Source organism: Triturus cristatus, chromosome 1_1, assembly GCF_964204655.1.
Source record: "Triturus cristatus chromosome 1_1, aTriCri1.1, whole genome shotgun sequence".
NCBI classification, from domain to species: Eukaryota; Metazoa; Chordata; class Amphibia; order Caudata; family Salamandridae; genus Triturus; species Triturus cristatus.
Window position 1 is genome coordinate 718,649,593 of NC_140579.1, and position 24,022 is coordinate 718,673,614.

The following is a 24,022-nucleotide window of genomic DNA, read 5'->3' on the forward strand; positions in this document are numbered from 1 at the left end:
TCCCATTACAGTGTCTGCTAGGGAATGACCTGGAGCCCACAGACTGGGCCGAGGTAGAGCCAAGATTCCAAACAACTATGCTGGGAATACCTGAATGGGTGTGTGTAAAAACAAGGAGAACAGAGCAAACCCCAGGGCGTTGAAACGGGAGTTGTAGCCTGAAATAATGCCCCAACCGTCCAAGAGAAAAGGTAAAAATGTTTGGAAACCTAATTCAGAGCAGCCACAAGTTCAGTTCTCCTCTCCTCTCCTCTGGGAGAAGACCTGTCAGCCCTAGAGGGAACTGAGCCCTGGTTTTCCAGGCCTTCCTCTAGGGAAGAGCAGTGCCATAGACAAAGAACCCGAGACTGCACGCTGCCTAACAGTGAAAGGAATATGTCAGTAGCTCCCACAAAACCTATTGGGAGGAGGGGCGGCCCCTCAGTAATACAGATTTCTCACTCTCATTGGACCATGTAAATGTAAATTGATACTTGTATAGCGCACTACTCACCCGCAAGGGTCTCAAGGCGCTTGTACGAATACCGCTGTGGAACCCATCCTGGCTTTCCCTGTGAGGCATCCACTCCTGGGCACCCCCAAGGTGGAGGCCAGGCATCCTTAGCGTTGTGGGGGCCGTTGTGGAGATTAAGCAAGCTATTGCCCAGAGTTGCAGAGTGGGACTCCATGATTGGAATGGCACCGAGGCGAGAATTATCAGGTCCGTGGAATTTTTGAGCCCAAGACCCACCGAGGCGGGGAATTGAACCCTGGTCCCGGGCTAGACTGCTGCATCAGGGTCTGCCGCTCTAATCATTGAACCACACTTCTCCAATGACCATGAAATCCCCTTAGCTGGGCATCTTGGCCAGGCAAAGACTTGGAATAGGAAAGTTGCCCACTTATACTGCCCAAACATGCCCCAGAAAGTGAAGGAGTTTTGCAACACCTGTCTTACCCGTCAAGCCAGTGGCAAAACAGGTACCCACCCAAAGAACCCCTTAATTCCACTTCCAGTGGTTGGGGTTCCCTTTGAAAAGGTAAATCATCAACAAACAGATTTATACTGTTGCTGGTGGATAATACCACCAGGTATCCTGAAGCAATTCCTTTTGGGACAGTTACTGCTCCTGCTGGTGACAGGTCCCTAATCAGTATCTTTACTGGAGTGGGCTTTCCTAAGGAGGTGGTGTCAGACAGAGGTAGTAACTAATCTGGCCACATAAAACCCATGTGGGCTGAGACTGGGTTGACATAAGTTTACAACCCCATGTCACCCACAAACCAATGGTCTAGTTGAACGATTCAACAAGACCATGAAAGGTATGATCATGGGGGTGGGGGGGGAGGGTTTGCCTGGTCTCAAGATGGCCGCTTTCTAGGTGTGCTCCGTATGCCATTGTAACTATCAGGCAGAAATCCGGCAACATCCAAGCAACAAATTACATGCTCGCTGTCGCTCTGTAAAGCACTTGAGGTTAATTGCCCATCGGCGTGCTGATCGTGTCTGTCCGAGTTGCTGGTGTACGGGGCAGCGCTGCGGCCTCCAAGGGCCTAGTGAAGACGAGTGCTGCAGTCTATTACCGGCTGAGACGTGGCAGCGCGGATACCAGTAGTCTCAGGGCCTGTGGCCTGTACTGACCTCCGCTGGTGAGCGGAGCACATACCTTGCTCTGATGGCATCCTTGGGGCTGGCGGCGTCTGGCTCGTTGCTGGCCGGTCTGGGCACGGACAAGCTGCTTGTGCGGCGAGGTGTGGCTTGCTTGTGCATGGCTGCCCTGTAGCCCAAAACCGCAACCTTGTGCCCGCGTTGGACGTGAGCGATCTTTGTGCCCAACCGGTGGACGGCGGGTGGTGCTGGGTCCTGGTTGTCAGCGGCTGGGCAATATCCACGAGGGTGTGACGTTGTCCAGATCGAGCGCGCTCCTGCTGGCAGACAAGGAGTGCACTGCGAGTAGCCAGCGGACGGCCCCCAGCCGCCTCTCTGACAGCAATTGCAGCGATAACAACTTGGACCCTGTTATACTGCTTCCGGATTGCTGATGAGGCCTGGTGAGACTGCTAGGGATCGGTGAGTGGGGACTTAAATTGCTGGCCGGCGGATGAGGGACATGTTTAGACGTTATCGCTGCACACAGAGGGCCTTTTTACCCTGTCCTGTCTGGCATCAGAAGATAGACTGGGGAGTTCCCATGCCCACTATCAACTGCTGTGATCTACCAACGACTCCGGGGTTGGTCTTTCCCCCTATGGTTTTCTCCTGTTTGTATCCCTGCTGTGCTACCCGTGTAGGCTTTTATTAAGCAGAGGACTCTTGCCTGGACCTGAAGATTGAGCTGATTGATTTGTGGACCCTTGCTGACGTGGGCAGAGTACTACGAGACTGGGAGCCTTGTGGCGGCTGCGGTGGGGCTTGGACATTTAAAGACTATTGGCAAGATGGACAAATCACAGTCCAAGCTGCAGTTTGAGCAGCGCAAGTAAAGACAGAGGGATATAGGTGCTGACAAGTCTCCCGATGTGCAGAGCGGTAACACCAAGGAGTCTGAAGGTGATATCTGTCAAATTGTGAGGGCAAGGCAGAAAAGCTTGTCTACGATAAATGGCAAAAGTGACTCTCTGGCCTACAGGATGGACCGCATGTCTGGGCATAGTGAGCACCTAAATATGGTGGAGAGACTGGTGTTCGAAGCTGAAGACGCTGAGATGGAAACAATTAATGCCCAGAAACAGATGGGGAAGCTCATTACAGTCCTGCAGGACAAGGGAGAGGATTTGGAGGCTAGATCAAGGAGATGTAATATCCGCATCACAGGCCTTCCTGAATCTCCAGCAATGGGCAATATGGAGGCGTTAGTTGAGCAGCTCTTGGTGACACTCCTGGGTCGCAACACATTTTCAGCCATATTTGTCGTCGAGTGTGCCCAAGGCTCCCTGGGTCCTAGGAAACCACCTGGTGCTCTCCCCACATGCTGTTATTGCTAAATTAGTGAACTAAAGGGACAGGGATGCTGCGTTGAGGCAAGCTAGAGAGAGACTTGATATACAATTTGAGGGTTCCTCGATCTTGCTTTTCCCGGACTTCACCATGAGGGTGCATGAGGAAAGGCAACAGTTTGCTCCCTTGAAGAGTTGCCTATGGGAGCATAATTGAGGGTCATCGTGGATGGCGGATCAAAGATTTTCACTGACCCAAAGTCACTGCAGAAGGCCAACAAGGAGTACATCAAGACTGATTGGCGGAGAAGAGACACTGAGGAGTTGGCCGGGGCGTTTGGGTTGATCTGGAGGGGCAAGTATAACACGGTTGTCCTCTGGTTTTCTTACATTTCTCTGAACAGGTATGTAACATATGGACTGTTGTTTGAAGTGCACTAGAGGTGATTCATGGATGTCTCCTGCCCAGAGTTTGAGGGGATAACTTCATATGCTTGTTAGGGGATGCGGTCTGCGTTGATTTAGATCATCATTGAGACTTTATATCTGCCGCAGCTTGCGGATGGTCCTCTCTGGCCTGGCAGGAAGGCCTCTGAGTTGGCGGCAGTGAGACTACCTCAAGGGATTAGGGGATTCAGTTAACTGTTGCTCGATGGATGTATAAACAGTGTTCAAATGGCCACGTCTTATTTCTGACTTTGTGGATTTCCAAGCGGTGAGCTGGTAACAGTGTGCATACAGTACTTACATAATTCTGGAGCAATGCACTATTATATGAGAGAGGGGCGGAGACGCATGGATCCTATAGATAGTTCAGATCCAGTTAATGTAGCTTGAAATGACGCAGAGCCAGGGCAATAGAGCTCGCTTCCTCACATGGAACATTTGGGGCCTTAATGATTTTAGAAAGACGCGAAAGGTGATAGCTCATCTTACTAGGCACGAGATTGATATCACCTTATTACAGGAGACCCATTTGCCCATAGATAGTAAAATGCTTACACTTAGGCGTTTACATGGTCCCTTTCATACGGCGGGGTTCATTACGCATGCCATGGGGGTGCTCACCTGGGTCAACCACAGATCAGGGATACATTTGGAGGCGCTTGAGGCAGACCCAAGGGGGCAGGTTTGTGATCTCTAACTGTCTAGGGCAGGGAGCTGACCTACTTATAGTTAAGATCAATGGACCTAACTACGATAATCAGCAATTCTATCACAACTTGTTTGGGGGGTCTGGAAGGGGAGTCCTCTCTACCGCAAATATGGGGTGGGTGATCTCAACTGCATGCTGCACCCGGCATTGGACCGATCCTGGGGACCTGCTCGTTGCCCTTCGGCTGCAGATAGTGATTACTGATGTGGGTTGAATATGCTGGATCAATCAATCAATCATGGTATTTGTAAAGCGCGCTACTTACTTGTGAGGGTCTCAAGGCGCGGAGGGGGGGGGCGGAAGTAGTGCTACTGCTCGAAGAGCCAGGTCTTGAGGAGTCTTCTGAAGGCGAGTAAGTCTTCGTCTGCCGTAGCTGGGTGGGTAGGGTGTTCCAGGTCTTGGCGGCGAGGTAGGAGAAGAATCTGCCGCCGGAGGTTGTTCGTTGGATGCGGGGGACGGCGGCGAGTGCGAGGCTGGTGGAGCGGAGCTGGCGGGTGGGGGTGTGGAAGCTGAGTCTGCTGTTCAGGTAGGCTGGTCCGGTGTCGTGGAGTGCTTTGTGTGCGTGGGTGAGGAGTTTGAAGGTGATCCTCTTGTCGACGGGGAGCCAGTGTAGGGGGACGTTGACGATTAGTTGGGCGGAAGCATTTTGGATGTCTGGCAGACATTCTCACCAGCTGCCGGGGGCCTTATCCACTACTCAGCCCTGCATGACCTCCATACCAGAATGGATTATTGGTTGGTCGCTAGACCTTTGTATCCTCAGATTTGCACCTGGTTGACTCACCCCCACTCCTTTTCAGATCACTCTTCAATAATGCTGGACATAGAGAGACCTCAGAAGAGGCCTGCTCCCTTCACATGGCGGTTTCCGCCATACTCGTTGTTAGACAGTGTCTTCAAATCCGAGATGGCTGCGGACATAGAGCTTCTTTGAAACAAATATTGGCTCCGTTCGCCAGTTTTCTACAGTATGGGAGACTTTAAAAGTCTATATACAGGGGATAGCCATGCCAAAGCATTCTGGGGTCCTCTGTTCTCTTAGAGGGAGACTGGCCGTGAGAAAGTGCCCTCTTTCTGCATGGTTGTCCCCACTTTTTCTGAATAGATGATGTGCTTTGACTGAGTGTGCCCTGGGCTCCTGCTAATCAGGTACCCAGGGACTATGTTCTTTCCCTAAAACTGCATTGAAGCATAAACCCAATTGGCATCTCTTGCCAAAGGTTAGCCCCTGATAAATGGTACCACAGGTGCCCAGGGCACTGTGACCAGAGAAGGCCTCTAAAGGCTGCAGCACTTATTGTGCCACCCTTAGAGGTCCTGTACCATTTCACTCACACACTGCCTTTGCAGGCTGTGGGTTTTGGTGCAGAACAAAGTGAAGAGTCGACATGACACACTTCTCTTTGTGCCATGCCTGCAACCCACTGCCCTGGCATAGGTCAGTCTCCCCTCTAGCTGGGTGGACTATACCATTGGTGAGGATACAGGTGCATGTGCCATGTACCCCTACAGTGTCCAAGTCCATTCTTAGACATTGTAAGTGCAGTGCTGCCATTAAGAGTATATGGTGCTGGGAGTTTGTCATTATGAACTCCAAAACGCCATAATAGCCTCACTGTAAACTGAAAGGTTTGGTATCAAACTTCTCAGCACATTACGCACACACTGATGCCAGTGTGGGACTGAATGAAAAATGCACACAGAGGGCATCTTAAAGATGTCCACTAAAAACTAACCTACCACTAGTGTCCAGGCTGAGTGTCTGCTTTCAGCTGCCACCACCAGACATGTTTCTGGACCCCTGGGGCGAGAGCTTACTTCTCTCTGGGGCCTGAAACAATGCACATCCTGGGACGAGGTGCAAAGCCTTCTACCCCAGGATTGGCAGGGTTCACGAAGAGGAAGCGTCAAAGGCTTGCCGCCTTTGTAAGCTTCCCTAGGCCAATTGCTTCTCTCAGCAACTGGCCCCCACTGGTTTTGACCCCCACTTTGGGCGGGAAAACCGGCAGGAACAACAAGTGAGGAGAGAGGTGTGCCCACCTCTGCCAACTTCACCCCTCAGGTGGGGGAAGCGAGGTGAAGCACAAATCTCAGTCCCCGCCATCTTGCAGATGGGGGACCCAGCTAACCAGGGATAGGCCTATGCCCCCTCCCACTGTAGGGTAGCATAATAGGGGGTGTACCCACCCCAGGGAAGGGAGCCATTGGTCCCAACCTTTTTACCAAACTGTAACGCCCCTGAATCTAGTATTTAGGGGCACTCCTGAACCTTGCTTCCTCAGACAAGATGAAACTACAAGAAGAAGAAGGACTGAACAGCCTTGCAGAACCTCACAAGAGGAAGACGCCCACTGACTTGGCCCCAGCCCTACTGGCCTGTCTCCCCCTCGAACCTGCTCCTGCAAAATCCAGTTGTGTCCTGCAGCCAGCAACCTTGAAAACCCCGGAGGACCTACCTACCTTCAACCCCAAAGACTTTGTCTCCCCTGAACTCCGGATTTGTTAACCTGCAATCTCTGGCCTCGGCCAAAAATTGTGAATTCGCACAAGTTTGCACCCGCCGTCCACGGCCGGAGCTCGAGTGGGCAAACAGCACGAGGTGGTCCCCCTGGTGATCCTGACCCGAGATCCAGTGATGCCCGACCTGCCTCAAGCCTCCAGCCGACGCCTGCAACCTAAATCTAAAAGGACCCCTCAACCGCGACCAGGAACTGGTAAGATGATCCAACCCCAAAAGGGACCCCAAAAGGCATCCCTGCAACCGACGCCGCGTGGCCTTGGGTGGCCCAACCAACGGTGCCTACCCAACCCCCAACTTACCTTTTGAAGCGGTGGTCGCACCCAGAAGACCTTCTTCCCTGCAGTGCCTTTTCAAACCAGAGGTTCCCCATAGCAAACAACAGGGTGCCTGACGTCAAAACAGCACCCGGCCACCCCAGTGCCGCTGAGGGTGCACCTTTGTTTCCCTATTTGCCCTGAGCTAAAGTTCAGGAGCTTTGCTCACACAGCCAAGTGGCCTGCTAGCCAGTAGCCACCAACCGGAGAACCCCCATCCCCCATAAGATAATATTGTGCCTCAGCACTCTTAACCCGGCCGCCCTAGTGCCGCTGAGGGTGTAACGAGAGTGAATCCTTGACCCTGGGGGAACCCTTGTTCTAACCCAGAAGCTCAACTCCAAAGACCGATTACTTACCTGGTAACCATTAACTTAATTTCTCTCCATAGGAACCTATTGACTGTTTTTCTCTGAAAAATGTTCCAAGTGTGGAGTTGATTTGTATGGAAACCTGAAAAATAACAATTGTGCAAAACTGACTGAACTTACTTTTTCTCTTGGAAATGTCCCAGTGTGATAGCTAGGCATATCACACTGAGTAGAAAAATTAATCTAAAAAGTAATCTCAAAGTAACGTAAAAGTAACTTACCTGTAATTTTAACTGCAAGATCGATACAAAGTATATGTACAGCAGTTCCCAGTATTGCATAACCATTAATTCAAACTGTAACCATTCCAAAGTACATTTGCAACGGCATTTCAAACTGTATATTTACTGCAAAGTAATTATCAACTTACCTGTGCCAGGCTTACTTGGTTCTAGGAAATAAAACAAAGAATATTTTTATGCAAAACCAATTGGTCTGAAGTTCAGTCTTTGAGTGTGTGAATACATTTGCTGACTGGGTGTGTGCAACAAATGCTTAACATTGTCCTCTGATAATGCCTTCCTGCTTGACCACACTACCACAAATAGAGAGTGAGGTGCTATCTAACTTTACCTCTGCCTACCTTTGGGGTTCCACTGGACTGTGCACATTATACCTCACTTTGGTATAGTATATACAGAGCCAGTTTCCTACTCTGGCTAGCCTTCAGAATCGTTTGGTTGATCGAGATAGAGCAAGAGGCTTTGGTGAGTTGGGATGCTCAGGTAGCGGAAGAATTAAATTCATTGGAGGAGTACCACGAAATCGCTGACATCAAGGTTAAACACATGGGGAAATACACAGTTGCCAAAACATATGGGGAGGGGAAAGGCCGGGCTCAGTGTAAGAAGCTGTGCTGAGAGATTGGTGGGAGTCGGGCTGTGTGTCTGAGTTGCGTGCAGAGAGTGGCGAGCTACTGAGAAACCCAACAGCAATAGCAGATAAGTTTGATCAGTACTGTTCCTATCTGTACCACTCTAGAGTGACTGCTGATGATGCAGCGATCAAAGAATACTTAGAACATATTTGGATGCCCTGGTTGACTGATGAGCATAGGGAGCACCTAATGAAGCCGTTAGATGCAGGTGAAGTGCTTGCTGCGCTAAATGCAATGCGTGCTGGAAGCACCCCAGGGCAAGATGGCCTTACTGTTGCTTTCTTTAAGGAGTTGCTTAATCCACACCTGATTACTCTTTTTGAGGAGATAGGTTGCGGGGGGAATGCCCCCTCAATGAGGGAAGCCTTAATAGTTACATTATTAAAGCCAGGCAAACTCCCTAATGAATGTTCATCCTTTAGGCCCCTGTCACTTTTTAATGTGGATACCAAGCTCTTCACTAAAATCTTAGCTAACCAGCTGGCCCGCTGGTTGCTTTCTTTGTTGGTCCGGATCAATCAGGGTTTGTCCCAGGGCATACCTTGACATACAATCTACCGACTGAGTTTGGAACAAAACAGCATATTAAGCCGGAAACCAAAGCTGCTGCATATTAAGCCTGAAACCAAAGCTGCTGAGGTCTTTCTCGACGCTGAGAAATCCTTTCATGCAGGTAGTGTTGAGGCAGATGGGTGTGGGAGAAGTTTCCCTGCAGTTAGTGGTGGTCCTATACAACTCCCACACAGCCAGGGTAAGAGTCGGGGATACTGTCACTGCCCCTTTCAAGATATCACGGGCACTCTTCAGGGCTGCCCCCTATCACCTTTGCTATACGCTCTGGTGACGGAGCCCTTGGCACATGCCTTAACCCCTTCAGTGCCCATGACGAGATAGTCTCGTCATGGAGCGCGGTTGCGCTGTGCCCATGACGAGACTATCTCGTCATGAACCCCGCCCGCTAATGAAACGCCCGGCACAGGGCGTGGAAAGGGCGGGGCACTCAAGGGGTTAAGGGAATATCATGGGAACAGGGTGACCCGCTTCCCAAAATGTAATCTCTGTGTCGTCCTACGCGGATGATACTCTTCTGTACATTAGGGATCTGGTGTCTAATCTGTCCCCAGTGCTGGATAAGGTGGTAAGACAGTGAGCTATCATGCCTCAAGATTAATTGGGCTAAGTCAACTATTTTCCCATTGTCCCCAGCCATGGAGCCCATTGAATTAGTCTACCCCCTAACATGGACTACTGAGCCTGTGTGCTACTTGGGAGTAAAAGTTGATACAGACTCTGAGCTGGTTCTCAGCAAGGACTATGGCAAAGCGATTGCTAAATTAGAAGAGGTGGAATGCTGGATGCGCTTGCCTTGGTCTCTATTGGGTCGCATATATCTCATGAAGATGGTGGTGCTCCCAAGGTGTTTATTCCTGTTTTTGAATGTTCCGATGGTGCTCCCTGCACACATCTTCAGGATCATTTGTTCATTATTGGTGAAGTCACCCTGGGCCGGGAAACAGGCACGTGTCAAATGGGATATTCTCACACTACCCTACTCCGGTTGGGGGGGGGGGTGGCTTGGGCCCCGGACTTAGAATTAGATTATTGTGTGGCGCAAGCTTCACATGCGTACCACAGGTTACACCAGCAAGATGGCCTCCCACATGTACAGATTGAGAGGGTTGCGGCTGCGCCCCCTCCTTTCTCATTGTTGTTGTTTCAGGCGAGCTGGTATTTTGGACTCCGTTAATTCGGGTACTCATGCATGTCAAAATTTGTTAAAAAGGCAGGCGGGCACTATCTTGTATTTCCCTTCAACCCCGCTGGAGTGATGCCATTGGCTGCTAGCATACCGTGAAAGAGAGGTGGTGCACGCACTGGTATCAATTAACATTGTTAAAATTGGGGAGCTACTTTCTGAAGGCACGGCTCGAGGATGAGCTGATATTGAGGCGGAAGGGCATGTTCACACACCGCTTGTGAAGTTTCACTTTCACAGGTTGAGGCATGCCCTTCGCAGAACACTTGGGGAGGACATGACGGAACTGCCCGAGATAGCCTCCTTTTCTTTCCTTCTGTGTACGGAATCCCCTAGTAAGATAGTCTCCAGTATTTAGAACATATCACAGGACTATCATAGGAATCACTTCACCAAGGCTAGCTGGAATGGCAAAATGATCTTGGGGAGGCTCTCCATGACATCACCTGGCCATATTGCTGTGAGGTCACGCAGAATGTCTCCTTGAATGGGATACACGGTGTCATACATTTTAAGTTCCTTAATACAGTTTATTATACGCCTGACAGGCTGCACAGATGTGCCCTCCGTGACACTGCAGAATGTGAGCGGTGTAGAGTCCGGCCAGCTGTGTCGTGCCCAATGATTGCGAACCACTGGACCAGCTCCTACTGTCAAAGACTGATCAAAAGATATGGTTTAATGTACTACACAATCTGAATTGTATAGTGAATTACTAGAATCACCCTAAACGTTTTTGGGGTCTGTATCAGCACTATATAGCTGGAAAAGAGATAGATGTGACTGAATGGGATGGCCCTGCCTGATGGTGCAGACTGAGACAAGGGTTTCACCCTGTGGGATGATTTGACAACAACCCTGTTATTCACTGCATGAGTTGTAGCCCTGTGCGTACTAGATTCTGCTCGTCATTGATCAAACATCGTGTCTATTTATGCACCTAATTGTATTGATGTATCTCCATGTAACATATTGAGTAGATGCTTTGCATTCTTTTTATTACTGCGTCGTTTGCTCAACACTGATGTACTACTAGGATTGCTTTCTGTTATCGTATTCACGAAAATGTAAAAAAGGTATGATCACAAGACTCTCTGATGAACTCAGAAGGTTACGGATGTCCTTTTGCCATGTCTGTTTTTTACCTACAGAGAAGTGCCACAGAAAGCAGTGGTATTTAGTCCCTTTGAGCTTCTGTTTGGTCATCCTGTGAGGGGACCACCATATCTAGCAAAGGCTGGGAGACACCTCTCAAAGAGGCCCACCTAGCTATTGTGGACTATGTGCTTGGCCTACGTCAGGCAGATCCCACGTCATCCTTTTTGAAGCTATCTTGGTACATAATTACCCGTGACAGCTCCATTGTTTTTACTTTGTCAAGGGGACCACTTTAGTAAAAGTCTCCTCGGCACTCCTTAGGCTATTTTCGATCGCCGAGACTCCACCCTTCTCTTACACCCCCTCACTTGAATTCATCAATACGGCTAAGATCAAAGCTAAAGAACCCCACTGAGGAGCCGGTCAGGCACTGCATCATCAGCCCAATGAGGAGCTGCTCAATGATGAAGCTGGACACCCTTCTGGGTGTTTGATGGCATTCAGATCTGATCACTTAGACCCCCCCCTGCAACCGAATCCCAGTACACCCGCCCATTCCTTCTTTCAGCCATATCACCCCCTCACCCTATATGAGGAACTCTAACCTTATTTTGTGCAACATTGCCTGTGAATTGCTTTAGCCTGCTTTCTTCTGTGGCCGCACGACAATGCATCAGTCTTTGTTTACTACCCTGGGCAAGACACCTCTGTGCCCAGGCTCGCTTTCCATGACTTTTGCCCGACCCCCACATGCGCTTCATTATGCTAGCTTTCTCTGTTTCTCTGCGGGCCATGAGTCCAAGCGGGAAGCGTCTTGCACTGTAAGTGCATTGAGTTTTGCCACTTGTCTGCGATCCTGCCACCCTCACTTCACTCAGACATCTCCCTGCTTTCAGAGGCCCTCCCTGGACCCACAAGCGGCCCACCCAACTACCTAGGCTTCATAATGTCCACTGGCTCTGCCTTAGAGTGCATGCCAATACTGCGGCGGCTAGCCGGACGAACTGACACAGAGATCGCTCCCCTGTCCAGCAGGGAATCAAGGCATCCTGCTTCTCGCAATAAGCGTAGCAACTCCTGCACTCTGTCTTCTGCCATGAAGTCTGAAGAGGTAATGTGACAGACTGTAGTCAAAAAAGTCTAATAATAATCAACAGTAAATAGCACTAAGTTCAGATGTCAATCAATAAATCTTAAAAATAGAAATGTGGATTGCATTTTCTCACACTGGAAGGGAAAACACTAGGTGAAGTGAGAGCAAGGGTCTGCCCTGCATTTCAAAAGGTAACAATCATTCGTAAGGAATCACTGGTCAAAGGAGGCCTGAGCACATCTGTCGAAGAATATAGGACTGATAAGGGAATCACAACAAGTGGGACCAATGTCACGGGTAACCTTTTAAACCACATATCACTGATGAAAACATCAAGGTGGCCTGTGTTGGGAGCTCCCAAATTTGAAGACTGTTCTTAGTGATAGATGACTTACAGTGTCATAGGATGTGGGCATTTCCAAATAGGCCACCCGTTACAGGAACATGAAAAGCAGAGAGACAAAATCTAACAGTGTATATGGAAAATGTTTAAATAGGAGGCTTGAGACGAAGACTTGGTCAAATGAAGCTGATCATCAGCATGTAAGAACTCAAGAGTTCAGCTTGTTGCAACCAGGATTGTGACCCAGAGGGTCGTCCAATCTCCCATGCTTGCTGAGGAAACATCACCCAAGAGGATCAAAAATTCTCACCTAGTGCACAACCTTCTACCTAACCCAAGACCAGTGAACTCTGTGAGGTTCAGGACAGAGCTAGGCAGTAGCAAGATCTAGAAGTCATGGTGCAAGAATCTGAGAGGCAGAATGAAAGATTAGGGTGCATCGGACCACTGTACCGATCGGACTACCTGTCTGCATGCGAGACATGACACCTGAATTAGAAAAGGGGGGACTGAAGCTTTAGGGCCATCGCGTTTTAACAATACATCAGAGACTATAGGGCTGCCATAAATGTGAGAGACAACCACTGCACAAGAGTGAGCAACAGGAACTTAGGATGTTGAAATAATAGGGCTACAGCTTTGACCCCAAGCGGCTTGCCTCCTTAGGTGAGTAACACAACCTCTGTATACCAGGAAAGGCTCATGGGGATTCAGGGCCATCGCCATTGGTACACTGCTGCTGGAGAAGACCGGTTTGTCACCCTAGGCAGTGATGTGACCAGAATTGGGACGTCGTCTTGAGTGTGTGAAAGACACCTCAGATTTGCAAGAGGAGATCTTGAACACCAGCGTGGGTCGAGACTCACACAATAAGTGCATCTGCTCAATCAACTTTGTAAACACTGACGCACTCAAAATCTTTGTCAGAAACCAAAGGAACTTACTGTCAACTCTGAAGAGCAGCATGAAGATCCAAGTCCAGAGATGGTTGCAAATAGGCGGGTATTCTTTTCCAGCACCAGCCGCTGTAGATTTGTAAGCCAGACGATGTTTCTGGGCCTGCTGCTAGGTCTCCTGGGGTGCGGGCAAGATAAAACTTTGTGGTGCACAGCCCATGGGTTGCAGCTACTTTAACTTTGGCACTGCCGGCACTAGGACACATTGTCCTTATCCAGAAAACTGTGGGACTTTAAAGCATCATTCTTTTTTTGATACCCAAGTTCTCAGATTTCGTCATTTTCCACAAAATTCTACAAGGCTACAAAAAAATGCATTAGAGATATAGACATAGTAAATACATTATCATCAACATCATTACCCATTCAGGCCATGATTTATCCACCACCCGCTCCACATCTTATAATTTCGGTGGCAAAATACGGCCTCGTAGATCGGCTTCTCATGGCTGGCACACCAGTCCACCCTACCCCTCGAATGAGGCATGGTTACAGCGACTTCCAGTTACGGGCGATATCTTGTTTGCCCAACAATGTGGCCATGCCGGTAAAGGTTCTCTACAGTCTCAGTCAACCAACTTCCTCCAAAAGGCACAACAGGGCTATCCTCGAAGGATTGTGTGATGGAAGTTCACAATGACATACAAAAAGCGTGAGGCACATCTTCTTAAATAAAGCTACCCGCCCTATAGCGCTTAAAGGCAGGAGGCCCCATTTCTACAGGTCCCTAGTCAAGGTTTTAGTAAAGGGGCTGAAAATTAAGAGTCCAGGCCAGGGCTGGGAGGTGTAGAATATACAGACATCAAACTATTTGAAGGAGTAAGCATATCGGGATCGCAGGGCACCAAGAATGTCCTCCTGTGTCTTCAACTGGTACCAACAGTGACTTGTTCATGTTTCTCTGCAGACCAGAGGCTTCACCATATAGGTGGAGGTTTCTGGGGCCGAAAGACTGCATGTAAACCAGAAGTAATAGGATGTTATACACATACAGAGGTGTGCGCTCTTCAGGATCCTCCTCTTAAAGCCATCCAGAATTTGGGAGTCGCATCTGATAAGACGTGCCAAGAGTTCAATTACTAAGCCAAGAAATGAAGACAGAGGACAGCCCTGGTTGGAGCCTCGGACTACTGGGAAGGGCGGTATAGGACTCAGTTTACCTGGACTTGGATGCAGGGGCATTGTATGGCAGGCTGATGAGCCCAAAGTAGCACAGCTTCCAAGAAGGTCTACAAAACAGTGTCAAAGGCCGTTTCAAATTAAATTCGGTAGAGGGGGCTGCTCAAACGGCACGCCTGGGGCAGGGTGAGTTGTACCCTCCGTAGGCAACAGAGGGTGCTCCTGCCCGGCATGAACCAACATTTGGTCTGGGTAGACTAGGTAACTCAGTGTCTGACAATGTAGTCACTAGGACATTCGAAAAAAAATGATGTCTGCGTTTTTGAGAGAGATAGGCATATACGAGGAGCAATGTTCTGCGGCCTGGTTGGCCTTAGAAATCACCACAATAATAGGCAGTGCCAGGTCTGGGGGTGAATGATCAATGCTCTGCCCCCTCAGTTTAGAGGGCCAGTAGGTGAGGGAGCGAACGGGTCGGGTAACTTTTAAGGAATTCCATGCTGAACTAGTCCGTGCCAGGGGTCTTTCCCAAATTGAGATCTGAAATGGCCATGTTTATCTCCTCAGTTGTGATCGTTTGGTCAAGTTTTTTGGCAAGAAAAGGCAGGGAATCGAGTGCATGGGAAATCTCCTTTAGCAGTGGGAATGCAGACTCCTGTGGGGGTACAGGGGTTGCACCATAGAAGTCTTTTTTACGCTGCAATGACATGAGCAACCTCGGGCATACTTTCATGAAGGGTTCCATGAAAATTGCGAATGGCCGGTACAGTTCTAGTCGAGGCAGCATAAGCTGCCAGCCAAAATAAGAGCTTGCTAGATTTGTATCTATGCTCGTAGACCAGCTGGGCCAACCCTCTCCCACACTCCCTCTAGGAAGATCTGTTTCAGGGTGGGCAGTCCAGCTCCTCTATCTAGAGTGGTGGACTTGCAGCTGTCGCTTAATGTCGCCGAGGTGCAGCCACAGGTCCACCACTCCAAGGAGAGGATATGGGCTCCTAAATCCATTACCTGTACCAGTTGGCGTGTATTCTTTCCCCCTACATATCCCTTGGTCAGACCCCCTCAGGGTGGGTTTACTGGACGCCCATAGGGGTTCCAGCAGAGGGCACAGTATTACAGCTGAGATTAAAGAAGATCTTTAGTGCTCTATAAAGTCAATACAGTCTTGGTCTACTAGATGCCAGGTGTTGATGCGCTACATAGGTCATAAGGTGCACAAAAGGGTTTCCATTTTAAAGAGGAGGGATGTGTGTTCTGAGATGCCTCAGGTCAGGATCTTTTTGCATTGTAATACAAGGAAGGTCACTGGCTGGGAGCCAAATCAGACGGATTAAATCAATCATGATTTGTAGAACACAGATGCTTCACCTCTGAGGGTCTCAAGGTCTTTGACCCAGTTTATGAGCTGCTGACACGCAAGTGTACAGCCCTTGTGAGGGGTTACAAAATCTCCAAGCATCGCATAGGCCAATTGAGTTGGCCTACAATGTAAGTTGTTCTGAGCGCGCCATTCGGCCTGGGCGAAGGGACTCGGAAATATCAAGACTGGGGTCTGGGACGGCATTAAAAATAACCCACACCCCCAATCAGATAGCCCAGGGGGTTGGGAGGCACCACAAGGTCCTGGAGAGCCTGTAGTGTCCAGTGCAACCTCTGTTGGAGAACGTAGGCCGATATGAAGTACTGGTGTCTAGTCTCTAGAGGGCCCTCCATCCCCATGTACCTCCCCTGCGGGTCAATGTATGAGGAGGACACCGCAACTAGGAAGGACATATGCAGCAGGATCACGACCCCTCGTGAACCTCTTAAGAAGCCAACATGAAAAACTAAGTCATAGCCAAACATGATGCGAAGGGACAGTGGGAACCTAAAATATGCGTTTCTTAAAGCAGGACCACATCGTTGCTAAACCGCTTTATACAGCAAAGTACTGCCTAAACTGAGGACATGGTTTACATTCCAGGAAATTACCGTAGCCATTTGGGGGCTGTACTGGAAAGTGGTGAACTGGCCCCTCTCCTCATGAGAGGCCTCCTGGTCCAAAGGGGGATAGACTTAGTGGAGCCGTAGAGCATTTGGTATGCGAGTGCCCGCAGTGCACGAAATTTGTTGTAAATGCCTGCAAAAGAAAGCCAGAATAAAAGGAAAACAGAGCAATAACCCATTTTTCCCAACAGCCCCACCTCCATCACATACTTACAACTATAAAGTATCTGTCGCCCAACATTTCACCATAAAGAAACTAGTAGGGTGGGTCAGGATCCATCGGAGGCCCCTGTTGCTCAATTGAAGGATCACACTGGCCGACAACAATTTCTAATTCATACAATAAAACAAAAGAACACAGGAAAACACTCCCTCCACCCCACATCCAAAACATTTTTATGCAATATAGCAATAGAATAGTTCACAGCATCTGCAGCAATGGTTGGCTATCTGTGAGAAGTTGGCAACAGTAGAAGGAAGTTGTTCCGACCACTGCAGACAGGCTCAGCTCATGCCAGAGCACCATCTCACATGGAACCAAGCACTCTGCCTTCAGGATTGTTAAGGCCTGCCATAGGAGTGACTTATAGGTTACCAGGTGTCCCATTTAAGGTTAGGTATAGGTATACTACACCTAAGTAAGAGGTGATTACACCAACTTACCCCAGCTGAGTGATCAGCCAGTTGTGTCAGATTGTTAGACCAAGCCTGGGGTGGCATAATACATGCTTCAGCCCCTGGCAGGCCTTGGGTACACCAATGCCCTGGGTACCTAGTGTACACTGGTACAGGGGCTGACAGGGTGATCCACTTCCAATTGGTTATGCACCTAGGGTGCATAGTGTTAATTTAGTAGAGAGAACAGCAGGCTGGGGGTCTGATTGGCAGGCCCACAGCCTCAATATGTCAAAAACCAGTGAAGCAAAAAGCAAAAATTTGGGGTGACCATAGGATAGCAGACCCTACTCTCCTACACAACCCCCCCCCCCCAAACGCTGGGACATTAAACTAGCCTTGACCAGTCTCGTCTTCATGTCCTAAGTGGAAGTACCTGGAGAGACCATCTGCATTCCCATGGTCAGTACCTGGCCGGTGCTCCACTGTAAAGTCCATACCCTGTAGGTAAATGGACCACCTAAGCAGTTTGGGGTTTTCACCCTTCATCTGATTTAGCCACAAGAGGGGCTTATGGTCGGTCTGAATCTTGAAGTGAGTACCAAATAAGTATGGCCTCAGCTTCTTCAGGGCCCACACCACAGCAAAGGCCTCCCTCTCAATAGCTGACCAATTCTTCTCTCTGGGGGTCAACCTTCTGCTAATAAAAGCAATGGGTTGGTCTTGACCATCTACATTAAGTTGTGACAGCACAGCTCCCACACCCAACTCAGAAGCATCTGTTTGGACAATAAACTCTTTGGAGTAGTCAGGACTTTTCAGGATAGGTGCAGAGCACATGGCCTCCTTCAGGTCATCAAATGCCTTTTGACAGCTTACTGTCCACTGAACCTTTTTGGGCATCTTCTTGGATGTCAGATCCTTAAGAGGAGTCAAAATGGACCCATAGTTCTTAACAAACTTCCTGTAGTACCCAGTCAAGCCCAAGAAAGCTCGAACTTGAGTCTGGGTGGTTGGAGGAGACCAGTCCTTGATGGATTGTATCTTACTCTCCAGTGGTTGAACTTGGCCTCCACCTACAAGGTGGCCCAAATATACAACCTTACTCTGCCCTATCTGGCACTTAGTAGCCTTGATAGTGAGGCCTGCCCTTTGCAGAGCCTCAAGAGCCTTCTTCAGGTGGATCAGGTGATCCTCCCAGGTGGAGCTAAAGACAGCAATGTCATCAAGATATGCTGCGCAAAAGTCATCCAACCCAGTAAGGACTTGGTTCACTAGCCTTTGGAAGGTGGCAGGTGCATTCTTCAGACCAAAGGGCATCACCACAAACTGGTAGTGCCCACCTGGGGTTGAGAATGCTGTTTTGGCCTTAGACTCCTCAGCTAATCTGATTTGCCAATAGCCAGCTGTTAAGTCAAATGTGCTCAAAAACTTAGCAGAAGCTAGTTTGTCTATGAGCTCATCTGCCCTTGGAATAGGGTGTGCATCTGTCCTGGTGACAGCATTGAGACCCCTGTAGTCCACACAGAACCTCATCTCTCTCTTGCCATCTTTGGTGTGAGGTTTGGGGACCAGAACCACCGGGCTAGCCCAGGGGCTCTCTGAGGGTTCAATGACACCTAATTCCAGCATTTTATGTACCTCAGCCTTTATACAGTCCCTGACGTGGTCAGGTTGTCTGTAAAGCTTGTTCTTTACAGGCAGACTGTCACCAGTGTCCACCACATGGGTACACCAGTCAGTTTGACTAGGTATCAAGGAAAACATATGTGAAAATGATTGTAGAACCTGTCTACATTCAGTCTGCTGATGGGCAGTGAGGTTGCCTCCAAGGGTCACTCCTTCAACTGAGCCATCTTCAGGGTTCTGAGACAACAGGTCTGGGAGAGGGTCACTCTCTTCCTCCTGTCCCTCATCTGTAGCCATGAGCAAGCCCATGTCTGCCCTGTCAACATATACTTTAAGCCTGTTAACATGGAGTACCCTGTGGGGACTCCTGGGAGTTCCTAGGTCCACCAAGTAGGTGACCTCTCCCTTCTTTTCCAGGATTGTATGGGGTCCAGACCATTTGTCTTGGAGTGCTGCTGGGGCCACTGGCACCAACACCCATACCTTCTGTCCTGGCTGAAACTCAACCAAGACAGCCTTTTGGTCATGCCAAGCTTTCTGTAAGGCCTGGCTTGCCTCAAGGTTTTTGGATGCCTTCTCCATATACTCAGCCATCCTGGAGCGGAGACCAAGTACATAGTCCACTATGTCTTGCTTAGGCTTTTTGAGAGGTAACTCCCATCCTTCCTTCACCAAACACAGTGGGCCTCTTACAGGGTGCCCAAACAACAATTCAAAGGGGCTGTAGCCAACTCCTTTTTGTGGGACCTCTCTGTAAGCAAACAGAAGGCAGGGTAGAAGGATGTCCCATCTTCGCCTGAGCTTTTCAGGTAATCCTTTGATCATACCCTTTAGGGTCTTGTTGAATCTCTCAACAAGCCCATTGCATTGTGGGTGATAAGGGGTGGTGAACTTGTAGTTGACACCACATTCCTTCCACATAGCTGTCAAGTATCCTGACATGAAGTTGGTACCTCTGTCAGAAACTACCTCCTTAGGAAACCCCACTCTGGAGAATACTCCCAGCAGGGCCCTGGCCACAACAGGTGCTGTAGTGGTCCTAAGGGGAATTGCCTCTGGATACCTGGTGGCATGATCCACTACCACCAGTATAAATCTGTGCCCAGATGCAGTGGGAGGATCCATGGGACCCACTATATCTATTCCCACTCTTTCAAAGGGGACCCCCACCACAGGTAGTGGTATTAGGGGGGCCTTTGTTGTGCCACCTGATTTGCCACTGGCTTGGCAGGTCACACAGGAGCGACAAAACTCCTTTGTATCTTCATTCATGTGAGGCCAGTGAAAGTGAGGGACAAGCCTGTCCCAAGTCTTATTCTGGCCTAAGTGTCCTGCTAAAGGAATATCATGGGCCAAGGTAAGAAGGAAGCCCCTAAATTGCAGAGGTATAACCAACCTCCTGGTAGCACCAGGCTTGGGGTCTCTAGCCTCTGAATAAAGGAGCCCTTCATCCCAATACACTTTATGGGTACCTTGAGCATTCCCAGCAGCCTCAGCAGCAGCCAGCTGTCTGAGGGGTTCAAGAGAGGGACAGGATAACTGAGCCTGCCTCAAGTCAGCCCTTGAAGGTCCCCCTGTCCCCAGAAACTCAACCTGATCAGGTTCAAGCTCTTCAGGGACAGTTCCTTCAGGGTCCTCTAGATCAGTTTCCTGGGAAGGCTGATCATCACTCTGAGGCAGGGGGGAAGGCACAGCCTTGACCCTCCTGTTCTTCTTCTTGGTAGGTGCTTGGTCCATTGTTCCAGGATCCAAGACCTGAGGTTCAGTGAGGCACTTTTTGGCCTGTGACCTGGTCACAGCAAGGACATGTGATGATATACCTAACATCTCTGCATGAGTCCTGTACTCCACTTCTGACCATAGAGAACTCTCTAGGTCATTGCCCAACAAACATTCTACTGGGAGGTCTGCACTAACCACAACCCTTTTGAGGCCAGTTACCCCTCCCCATGAGAAGTTAACAACTGCCACACTATGTGAAGTAGTGGCATTGCTGGCATTGGTCACCAGGTAATTCTCACCTGGTATGTACTGTCCAGGGTCCACAAAGCCTGGTGTCACCATAGTGACACTGGCACATGTGTCCCTGTAGGCTTGAGCCACTTTTTCGTTAATTAAAGGAGTCTGTCTGTACTTGCCCAGGTTACTGGGGCTCACAGTCAGGGACAAATCAATGTCCCCATCACAGATCAAGACTGCCTGTGTCAGGGTTCTGTCTAAGTCAGAATCTCCTTCAGTTCCCATAGTGATTCCCACTACACCCTTTGTCTGGGGACCAACACTGCTAACAGTAGTACTGGGAGCAGGTGCCTTAGGGGCAACAGTGTTGGGGGCTCCACCCTTCTTACAATCACTAGTCCAGTGAGTTGTATTCTTGCAATGATTGCACCAGGATTTCTTTTGACCTTCTTTCTTCTTTCCCTTGGATTGTTGTTGGGACCCACCCTCCTTAGCAGTAGTTTGGGGCCCTGTTGAAGACTTCTGGTCTTTAGATTTCTGATCTCCACCCTTTTGGTCTGTTTTCTTCTGATCACCCCCTTGGCCCTGGTTCTGGTTCTTTTGCTTAACCCTGGTTCTGACCCATTTGTCTGCCTTCTTTCCCAATTCTTGGGGAGAGGTCAGATCAGAGTCAACCAAGTGTTGATGCAGTTGCTGGTTTTGACAGTTATTTAAAATCTGTTCTCTCATCATCAAATTATACAATCCTGTAAAATCAGATACCTTACTTCCCAGCAACCAACCCTCCAAAGCCTTAGTGGCACATTCAATGTATTCAGACCAGTCCTGAGTCTGTGTCTTTTGGGTGTCTCTGAACATTAACCTGTACTGTTCAGTGGTTAAGCCTAACCCATCAACTAGGACACTCTTCAGGACTCTGTAATTTCTGACATCCTCTTCTCTAGTAGTGAGGAGTCTGTCTCTGCCTCTTCCTTCAAAGGAGAGCCAGAGGATTGCTGCCCACTGGTCTTCAGGAACCTGCTGTACTTTGCAGGCTCTCTCAAGAGCAGTCATCCATTTGTGGATGTCATCCCCACTTTTGTAGGGGGGCACAACCTTAGACAGGTTCCTATTATCAAAGACCCTATCTTTGTCCTTAGGGACAATGCTGCCACCAGTGGGTATAGACCCACTCTCTTTATGCTGCCTAGCCTTGCTCAGTTTCTCTTCCATCAGAGCTACTTCTAGCTCCTGCTTCCTGATCCTCAGCTGGGCTTCTTGCATTCTGGCCTCATGCTCCCTCCTCTGAGGGGTGGTCATCCTTTTCCTGGAGTGACCTTGAGAGCCTTTAGAGGCATGAGAAGCATTAGAGTCACCTGAGCGATTCCTTTGCCCCCCAAGCCCCTGGTTAAGTCCACTGGGGAGATCCAATGGGATGATCCCATTGTCAGTCCCCAATAGCCTTAGTTTAGCTGGGCCAAGTATAACACTTGGCACTGGGCTAGTTCTCCCTTCATCATCACTACTCTCTGTATCCTCTCCACTTTCCTCCTCTGTAGTATGGTTCTCATCTAAGGGATAGCTATTGGAAAGGGGTACTTCTGTAGCATCTTCAGAAGTGGGGCCTCCTGTTCCTGACCCTAAGGGGGCTAACTGGGAAGCTTTCTTGAGCTCTCTCTGATTTTCATCATTTTGCAAGAGTTCTCTGAGCTCAGCAGAGGTAGGGTTCTTGGGCTGTTTAAGGCCTCTAAGAGTTGCCAAATGCCTGAGCTCATTCTGATTAAGGGTAGCAAAGATGGATGGTGCCCTCTGGGGGTCACTCTCAACAGAGATGGGTACAGTGGACACCTCTGCCCCAGCCATTGCTCTTAAGTGTGGGTGGATGTGTTGCAATCTACCTACACTTGGGTTTACCTACTAAACCTATCTAGTAGTTGTAGTCAGGGTGTGCTACTCCCTTTGCTCTACAACAACTAAGTTCAGTAGAATTTATGTATATCTAATCTTGTTTTATATGTACCTACAGGTACCTATGTGATCTTTCAATTGGTAACCAAGAGATTACAATGGTAAAACACAGGAAGCTCAAATCCAACCGCTGCTCACCAATGTGAGAAGTTGGCCTGGTATATGATGCTCACTAGTTAAAGTGATCACCTTGTACCATGCCAAGCAACCCTTATGGTGTGGTTGTAAGTCAACCTTTTCGGACTAGCTGCCCTAGTGGTAGCGTAGGCTAAGCAGTCTTTGAGGCTAAACTCGTGAAGCGTGTTAAGCCAGCTGTTTTGCCAAATGCAACCCCCTTTTATACCAATGAAAGGACACCACACAGATATATATTCAAAAGATATATGTATTTATTTCTCACAGTAACCCCTAGTCTCTTTATGAGCACAGGAGCACAAATCGTCAAACAAGATTACAGTAGAATACACAGAAGTTGCACTTTATATGGATAGGCCCTGGTGGCCGCTCAAACCATATACTAAAATAGTGGTATAAGTACCACGAACAGAAAGGGGAAAAGGCCTAGGGCCTCTAGAATCGCTGGGCCTACAAGGAGCTAACTTCAGTTAGTGACCAGGAGGTCCACGGGTGGCGTGTGCAGAGCAAATAGTCACACGCGTGCTCCCATAGGTTTCAATGGGTGCGTAAAAAGTACAAAGTTACTGCAAAAAGGATCTTCCGGATGGACTAGGAACTCAAGATTTGGAACACAGGCACTAGAGATGTAATACTACACTTGGGCACAGGAGTGCCAGCTTTACCTCACCCACAGGAAGCGGGTGCATAGGCCTCGAAGTGCGTCGGGTTTCTTCTATCTGTTCCGTGGAGCATGTGGACAAAGATGCTGCAGGCGGTCGGTCCGGGAGAGATGCGGTGGATCCAAGAGTGGATCGGAGATGTTGAAGACCTGTAAGCAGAGGGGACAGTGTTCACAGTCACTAGCCAGTGACCAGCGTGGCACCAGGTGGGTACCAGGCAATGTCAGGTGCAAACAGGAAGAAAGGTGTAGCTTGTCTCTGCAGCCACGTGGTGCCTGGAGGTTGACGACGTCCAGGAGTCGGTTCACGAGCTGTCCCACGCAGGCTCTCGCTGTCGGCGGTGTCGGCGACTTGATTGAAGCAAACAAGCCTTGGCAAAAGCAATTGTTGTAGGAGATGAAATAAGCTGATGGTTCTGACCAGCAAGGTCAGAAGGACTGCTCCTTTGGAGGGGAGCAAGGGCCAGTCTGGAGCAACCAGACCAGCAGTGTATTTTGTGAAGTTCATCGACAAGATGGCCACTAGCCAGCGGGCCAGCAACCGGTTAGGCGCGTCGAGTGGCAAAATGC